The sequence below is a fragment of the Poromitra crassiceps genome, assembly GCF_964638095.1.
Source record: "Poromitra crassiceps genome assembly, chromosome: 3".
Lineage (NCBI taxonomy): Eukaryota > Metazoa > Chordata > Actinopteri > Beryciformes > Melamphaidae > Poromitra > Poromitra crassiceps.
This window is the reverse complement of record NC_139625.1, coordinates 24,053,815-24,061,284: the sequence shown is the minus strand read 5'-3', so window position 1 is coordinate 24,061,284 and position 7,470 is coordinate 24,053,815. Positions and strand designations below refer to the sequence as shown.

Sequence of the window (7,470 nt, the reverse complement as noted above, 5' to 3'; positions counted from 1 at the left end):
TAGCGATGTTGACTTTGACAGTTTAGACAGTCTGCACAGGCCAACAAACTGTAAAATGGTTGAGAAATGAATAACGCTGTAATGGTAACAGGCATAAAGACACGCTGGTAGCATCATTACTGGAGTAAGACCTACCCAGCGAGTACACAGATGGCCTATGAGAGTAATGACACGCGCCCGGCTACAAGCAAGGAGCCAGGGAGAAGCAGGAAATGGATGGAGTGATCACACACACACACACACACACACACACACACACACACACACACACACACACACACACACACACACACACACAGGTGTTCCTGTCATCGAGAGCAAGAGCACAGATTATGGCTGTCTGTCATAGGCAAAGTGTGGATGATGGAGTGAGGTTACTATGGTAATGGCATGGCAGGTAATTAGATCCCCTACTGAATCAAACCCACACCTCTTTTCCACACTTTCATATCGCTCACTTTCACTCTCACAGGTGTGATCAACCCAGAGAAAGTGGCACACGTCTGTTTGGATTTAGCCCTACGGCAACTATCTAGGCCCACCACCAGCAGTTCCTCCAGTGATTCCTGGCTGACTAAGAGGGAGAACATCTAGTCTCAGACAATAGATGCATGTCTTTCACTTGGAATTCCCTACCTCTCTTGTGACTGGAGATAGATGTTGAACATTCATCGATGGACTCTGAAATATCTAGAATATTCTTCTCATGTTCATATTTGGAAATCCAAAGTGTGAGAGCCTTTCTGTTTAGTGACGTTTGAAAACGGAGGGAATTTGATCTAATAAACAACAGTGGTAGCAACATAAGAAGTCTCCCATCATGCATCTGTCCTGCACTTGTGCTGCGGCAACCACTGCAGCTTGTTCCTATTCAAATGTGCTGTAGCAATGAATGAACCAGCATCGTTTGAACACAAAACTCCTCTCTCAAACGGCCGCTTTTAGGGCCTTCAGGCAGCTGAGACTAGTGAACTGAATTTGAATTCCAGATCATTTTTCTGCTGCCACAGAAGCTACAGGGCAGCAAGCTTGCAGTAAGAATTCAAGACTGTTGATTGAAATGTGATGATGGGGATACTTTGGTGAGCTAATCTGATAGCTGTCATGTATATGTCCAACTGACCATCCTAAACTTGTCAGGATGACAACAAGCAAGTCTCACCTTTTCCCTCAGTGAGTACAGCCCTCAGACCTGAGAGAGCTAACTGGCAGCCAAAACAACACCAGTCAAACATTTCTTTTTTTGACAAAAACAGTTTGTCACACTTTGTAAGTTTGTCAACACTACAATTTTCATTTGAGCAGATTCTGAATCATACGCAAGTGTTTCACTGCAATAGACTCAAATTCAAGTACTATATTTAATGCATTAAAATGCACTCTCAAAAGGAAACAATATGGCTGTCCTCGCCGTTACCCTGAGACAGAGATGTTTTGCGTTGTGGAGCTATGAGTCTGCAGCAAGTCGTGGTGATTCATTTTCTGCTCTGTTATAGCCAGCTCCTCAGCAATCCACATGCAGTCTCTCCATCCCTATCCCTTCTAAACAGGTTAAAAAAACTGTTGTTTGAAGGTTGAGCTTTTGAATACAATAACTACTGTATCCAGTGGAGTGAAACATTGGGCTAGTTTCTCTTCTCTTCCCACCAGGAAGGTGATCAGACTTGTGGCGTATACTTAAGTCACCAACACTGTCCTGCGTCTGAGGAAAGCACAGAGAGCAAGTGCCACAAGCGGCGGAAGAGTGGCTTGTGGCCTGCATTGTAAAACAAAGACATCAAAAGCCACTGAGGCAGCTTTTGTCCACGCTCCTTTCACAAGGGAAGTCATTGCTTTTCCAAGATGATCCAGCATTGTCTCGCAAAGTGTCGGCCATCTTTAGGAGGAGGCTCTGCATTGTTTTGATGCCATGCTGGATAGGCCTGTGAATCTTCACTGGCCTCACGATTCGATTATGATTCATCTCTCAACGATTGGATTCTATTCGATTCCCCGATGCATCTCGATACAGCTCCAACAGTATTGCAGCTCCAAGTATCAAATCCTCAATTTTCTGTACTATTACAGCACATGGCTACTTTTTCATCAATTAATACAAGCAGTCAGATAAATATCAAGTCCCTTTTTAACTTTAAAGTGCTTTAAAATCTGAATGTCAACAGAAATTTAAACATAAACGATTCAACGATTCATCTGTCAACGATTCGATTCGATTCACACGTGCGCATCGCGATGCATCGATTATACGATTCATTTGGACACCCCTAATGCTGGATTGGTGGAAGCTTAGCCAAGCTTCAGTCAATCTTGGGACTAACAGTGCTTTTTCTTCTTCTGTCTAAATCATTATGACTTGGTAATAATATTGTAATAGTTTGCTTACTTGTTGGTGATATGTTTATTGTGCATTTTAGTCTCATTTTTGTTCAGGTCATTACTCAATTGGGCCTATTTGCGATGTTTCTTTCAATTAAACCATCCAAGGGTAATCAATCAATAACTTGTTAGTACATTATCATAATGTAGTAGTATTACACAAAAGAGTGCAACTTCATAGTATTAATTTGAAGAGTTAAACTAATTTTAATTCATTTCATTTCATTTTAATTTGCAGAATGTGACAGTATGGATCCTATCCCTGTGGCTAAAATGTTGGCAGGGCATACAATTAAATCTAAAAGTCCCAGCTGCAGGTAAATCCCTAAACTCACCAGCCACTTTCACTATTTTACAAGCCAATTAGATTTTTTTAGAACCAAACGAGTCATCCAAGCATTAGCTGGTTATGTAGCCTAAGTGGCAGGTAAACACCCCCCCCCCCCCCCCCCCATTTTCCTCCCAAATGTACTTTGTACATTGTCATTTCCCCTATCCCAGTTGTTGCTCCACCACCACTGGTGATCTGGGGAGGGTGTCTCTCACATGCATCTCTGATACATTCAAGATTCAAGATTCATTTGAATAGTAATTAGATTACAAACGAGGAATTTGACTTAGTGCCAGCAGCGCAGCGGTCACATGTGGATTTGCCAGCCGCTTCTTTTCACCTGACCTGCGTGCGAAGGGACGCGTTATTCCCTCCAGTTCCCCTCCCAGCTGAACGCCTCCTCTGGTCGGTCGGACAGACACATACCTTGTCCGGCTTCCCACCCGCAGACACAGCCATTTGTGTCTGTAGGGATGTTCTACCAAGCTGGTGGTAACAGGGGCGCGAACCTGTTGGTACAGTAGGTGAGGGAATAGACCGCTACACCACCCGGGCGGCGCCCCCTGGTAAACAAACACCAACATTTTCCAGCATTTGGCGAGTGACGTGATCATTTCCTACCCTACTGTGTACCTAAACCTGTTCTCAAGCTGGGAATATGCTTGACGTTTGGCCCGGCCGCACGGAAATGAGAGACACGGAATCCTGACGAGAAAACGTGTGGAGCTTTTATACTCTGTGTGGTTTCTGCTCGCGGAAGTGAGCGGGAGTCTTGAAAACTCCTCTAGTGCCTACTGCCCAGGTGGGGTATCTCGTCGTAAGGGCCTTTCTGTCTGTGTGGAGTTTGCATGTTCTCCCCGTGCTCCCCCAGGGGGGTTCCTCCGTATATAACCCCCCCCCATTAAAAAAAACATGCAGAAGATCAGATCTTCATCGTCATCCGACCAGTGACGACAACATCCGAAGTCGGTCCCCGGGCGCTGTACAAGAAAGCGACCACTGCTCCTGGCCTGCCCCCCAGAGGAAAGGACAAAAGCCAGGATGGGTTAAATGCAGAGGACAAATTTCACCGGCCACCGTCAGCATGTGTGTGTTGTGGCCCTCCGTGCATGTGTTGATTGTAATCGTGTGACAATAAAAGACGGGCTTGTCCGTCCGAAATCTGAAATCGTGTTTTTATCCGCCCAGCCGCGTCCGTGTAGTTACAAAATTCGGGGTGTGCACGGCCAGGCGAAAACCGTCCGCACAGGAGCCTTGCGGAGGGGCGTGTCAGCTGATTTGACGTCACTTTTCCGCACGGACACTCGCGGTCCTCGCCGATGCGGGAAGCATAATTCCGGCTTTACTCAGGTAGGCCTACTTACTTTTGACTAAGTAAGAGGGCTGACGTTCACTCTAACCTATTTTCATGCGGGTGGTAAGCCAAGAAGAATCATAGTATTCCTGTCTCGCTAGGCCTATATACTTTTATCACTTATTCCATATTTCTCTTCAAAATGTAGCTTAATCAACATATTTCCATCTCCCTCTCTCTCTCTCTCTCATACACACACACACACACACACACACACACTTAGTCTACCCAACAATTTCAGGTAGAACAGACTAATGTTACCATGTCCAAAGTGCATGGAAATATCTGCATGATTGAAGAGCAGACTGCAGTTGTTGCCCAGCTGACATTGCATGAGGGAATTGTCCTCCTATGACAAGGTGGACCAAATATACACCCTCAATAGCACACCTTCCCTTCATAAGTGTGATCTGCTCAGGGTGACAGTTTATCACGTTGAAATTGGACATATAATAATGTGCAATATAGAGTATCAGAATTGATCCAGGTGAGCAGGTCCACAGAAATTAACCATTATGATTTTAACTACCTACTACTGTTGCTCAATTTCATGACAGGCTGAACCTACTGGGATGAGATTCAGGACAATTACCAGAAAATGATTGGGAGGGGAGAACAGGAACTTTAATTAGAAATTAACTGTAATTGCCTGTCTAAAAAGAAAGCATAATGAGGGGGGAGGGCAGCAGTGAACATATTGTCTTCCCATCTTGGCTCTTTCTTGCACTTGCAGGTAACTAGCTGAGGATAGCCTAACTTTTCCCAGACTCCAGATCCTGCAGCTCCTCTGCAAAATAATTGGGCATGCACTTTACTGCTCCCCAGCGAGTCTGAGGAGCTTGCTGCTGGTCAGTCAATAACAAATAATATCATCAATTATTATTATCGATATTGGAGGGCAGCTGCTCAAGCAATAGTTTCCTAGCACGCCAAACTTTTAGAAGCGGTTCGCGATGTGTTATCTCAAGTTAAAAGTTCATATTATAAACACAAATGTATGTTACTTCGGCATTAGATGCATCATCACATTGAAGTAGTTGTTTAGGTTTAGCCGCAAGTTACACCAAACAACACAAAAGAAACAAGAGAACCCGGGAGGTGTTCTGTAAGCAAACCACTACTCTTCATCGCCATCCTCCTCTTCACACAGTCACCATCATCATCCTCTGTGAAGCACAAGGCTCTTTAGCTTTAGGGAAATAAAAGAGGGGAAGGAACGACAGACCATGCTGTGTAACACACAAAACCGCGACGAACCATGGTGAGTCCTCCCTAAAGGATCCCGACAGGTCCCAAAATGTTGTCCCGCTTACCTCCAACCCGGTACATGTTCGCTGCCATGACTGCCCCGGGTCCCTGGCTTCCTCTCCAGGTAGAGGGCTGTCTCTCTCTCGCTGCCTGCCCTGCCTGCTGGAGCTGTGTTAGCACTGCCGCCGCTGTGTGTTGGAAAATGGTGGATTGATCAATACGAAGCAGACTAGCCGAGGGATCTTAAAGAGACAGTAACGTTAGCTACACTTGTATTTCTGAAGGCGAAGTGTGTTAAATGCCGTTACTATCCAGTAACGAGTAGTGTAACGAATTGCTAGTTAACATTAAATATTTTGTACAGTTAGTTAGCCTAAGGTTAGCAACTCCAAATGCAGCAATGTAGCTAGTCACGTTAGCTAGGTTGCTACTTTTGCTTTCAACCCCTACTGAATGCCAATTTTAACTTGGGAGTTTGTTGACAATTTCGGCTAGTCCATCCTCTTAACGTTAGTTGATATGAGAAATGATAGAAAGAATAAATTATTCGCCTGACAAATTAACTGCCAGTTCAATGTGAATTGAGAGACTCATCAACAGAGATGGGAAAAGTACACACATTCTTTACTTAAGTAGAAGTACAGTTACTTGTGTAAAGAAAGACTCTGGTCAAATTAGAAGTACTGATTCCATTTGTTTACTCAAGTGAAAGTAAGAAAAAAAAGTACAGGTTCTGAAATGTAATCAAGTATAAAAGTGAAAAGTATTTCTACCGGATGTTTCTGCAGCAAAGCTAACTGAACCTCACGCATTAAGATAACTAGAATTGTTGTGCGCTAAATCTAGGAAATTAAAATAAATCAACCCTTTTTCATTTTCTCCCAAACTGTACATGGCCAATTATCCCTCCCTACCGCTACACTACCCGGAAGCCCCAAACTGACAGTCCTTCAAGTCAGTTCTGGTGGAGCACAAAGTCCTTCATCGCTTGTGTTAGTAGGGAGTAGACTTGTTTCAGGTGATGTGTGCCCAGCGCTTGGCGGATCCGGATCCATCCAACACACGTGGGCCAGACTGCGAGGACATCTCTTTGCCTCCAGAAAGACCATGAGAGCCTCAGGATCCAGATCCCCCCCTCTCCTCCAGCCCTGCCTGCTCCAAGGTCACCAGGGCCGGGTCAGCGCCGTGGTCCAGGAGCAGCTGGACGAAGGCCACATCGCACCTGAGCCACAGCACCATATTCAGCAGGCGAAAAGCCACGTCACGGGTCAGAACGCCAGCGGCCTGGAGCAGCAGGCGGAAGCAGTCCAGGTGGTTGTGTTTAGCGCTGATGTAGAGAGGAGAATTTGTGAGCTGAACATATGAACATACAACAACTATGTCAAAAGTGGCACGGAACCTGATGAGTTCCTGCAGTGTGTCCACCCTTCCCGGAATAGCGTGGTCCTCCCACGGCTACGTCCTGCCGGTGAAGCTCCCCGCTGTCAGGTATAAAGAAGCGGCTGGCAACTGCACATGTATCGGAGGAAGCGTGTGTGTCTACGGCTCTCCCCAGATCAGCAGAAGGGGTGGGGCAGCATCCGGGGCAGCAGGGGGAATTGGCCAAGTACAATTGGGGAGAAAATGCGGGCGAAATCAGAAAAAAAAGTACAGTAACAAATTATTTGTACTTAGTTACTTCCCATCTCTGCTCATCAAGCATTGCTGCTGTGCCTGATCCAGCCGCCCAGTCTAAAAATAATACTGTGATCCCAAATCCTTTAACTCAGTGGTGTTAAAATGGGGTCTGGGGCCCACCAGGGGTCCTGGAGAAGGTTCAGGGGGTTCACAACAAGATGACGAATAGCCTACTTAAATTCCCCAGTTCTCTGGAAATAATCTGCCAGCGAATGTACCTATAAGTCTCTGACCATAGGTGATCTATGAGCCCATTACCTCCCCACCTACAGTAGCCTACAGTTAGTCTACAGTTAGTCTACATGTACAACTCAACAGCCAACTAAATAAACAACATCCAAATCTATCCATGAGGGGGCATCCATAACCCGTTGTGTCTATTTGGGTATATGAAAACAATTCAGAATGCCTGTTAAAGTGTTACTCAACGGTACACAATCATTCCAATTTAGAATGATAATGAATGACCTTAGGTAGTCTACTA

At 45.3% G+C, this 7,470-nt stretch overlaps 1 long non-coding RNA gene across 1 annotated transcript in view; it reads right to left on the bottom strand.

Moving 5' to 3' along the window:
- LOC310774298 overlaps positions 1-5,490 on the bottom strand; it is a 19,260-nt gene extending 13,770 nt beyond the window's left edge. Inside the window, exon 1 of the long non-coding RNA XR_014552591.1 lies at positions 5,375-5,490. This is a non-coding gene — a long non-coding RNA (uncharacterized lncRNA). The remainder of the gene's footprint in view (positions 1-5,374) is intronic.
- Positions 5,491-7,470: the final 1,980 nt, after the last annotated feature.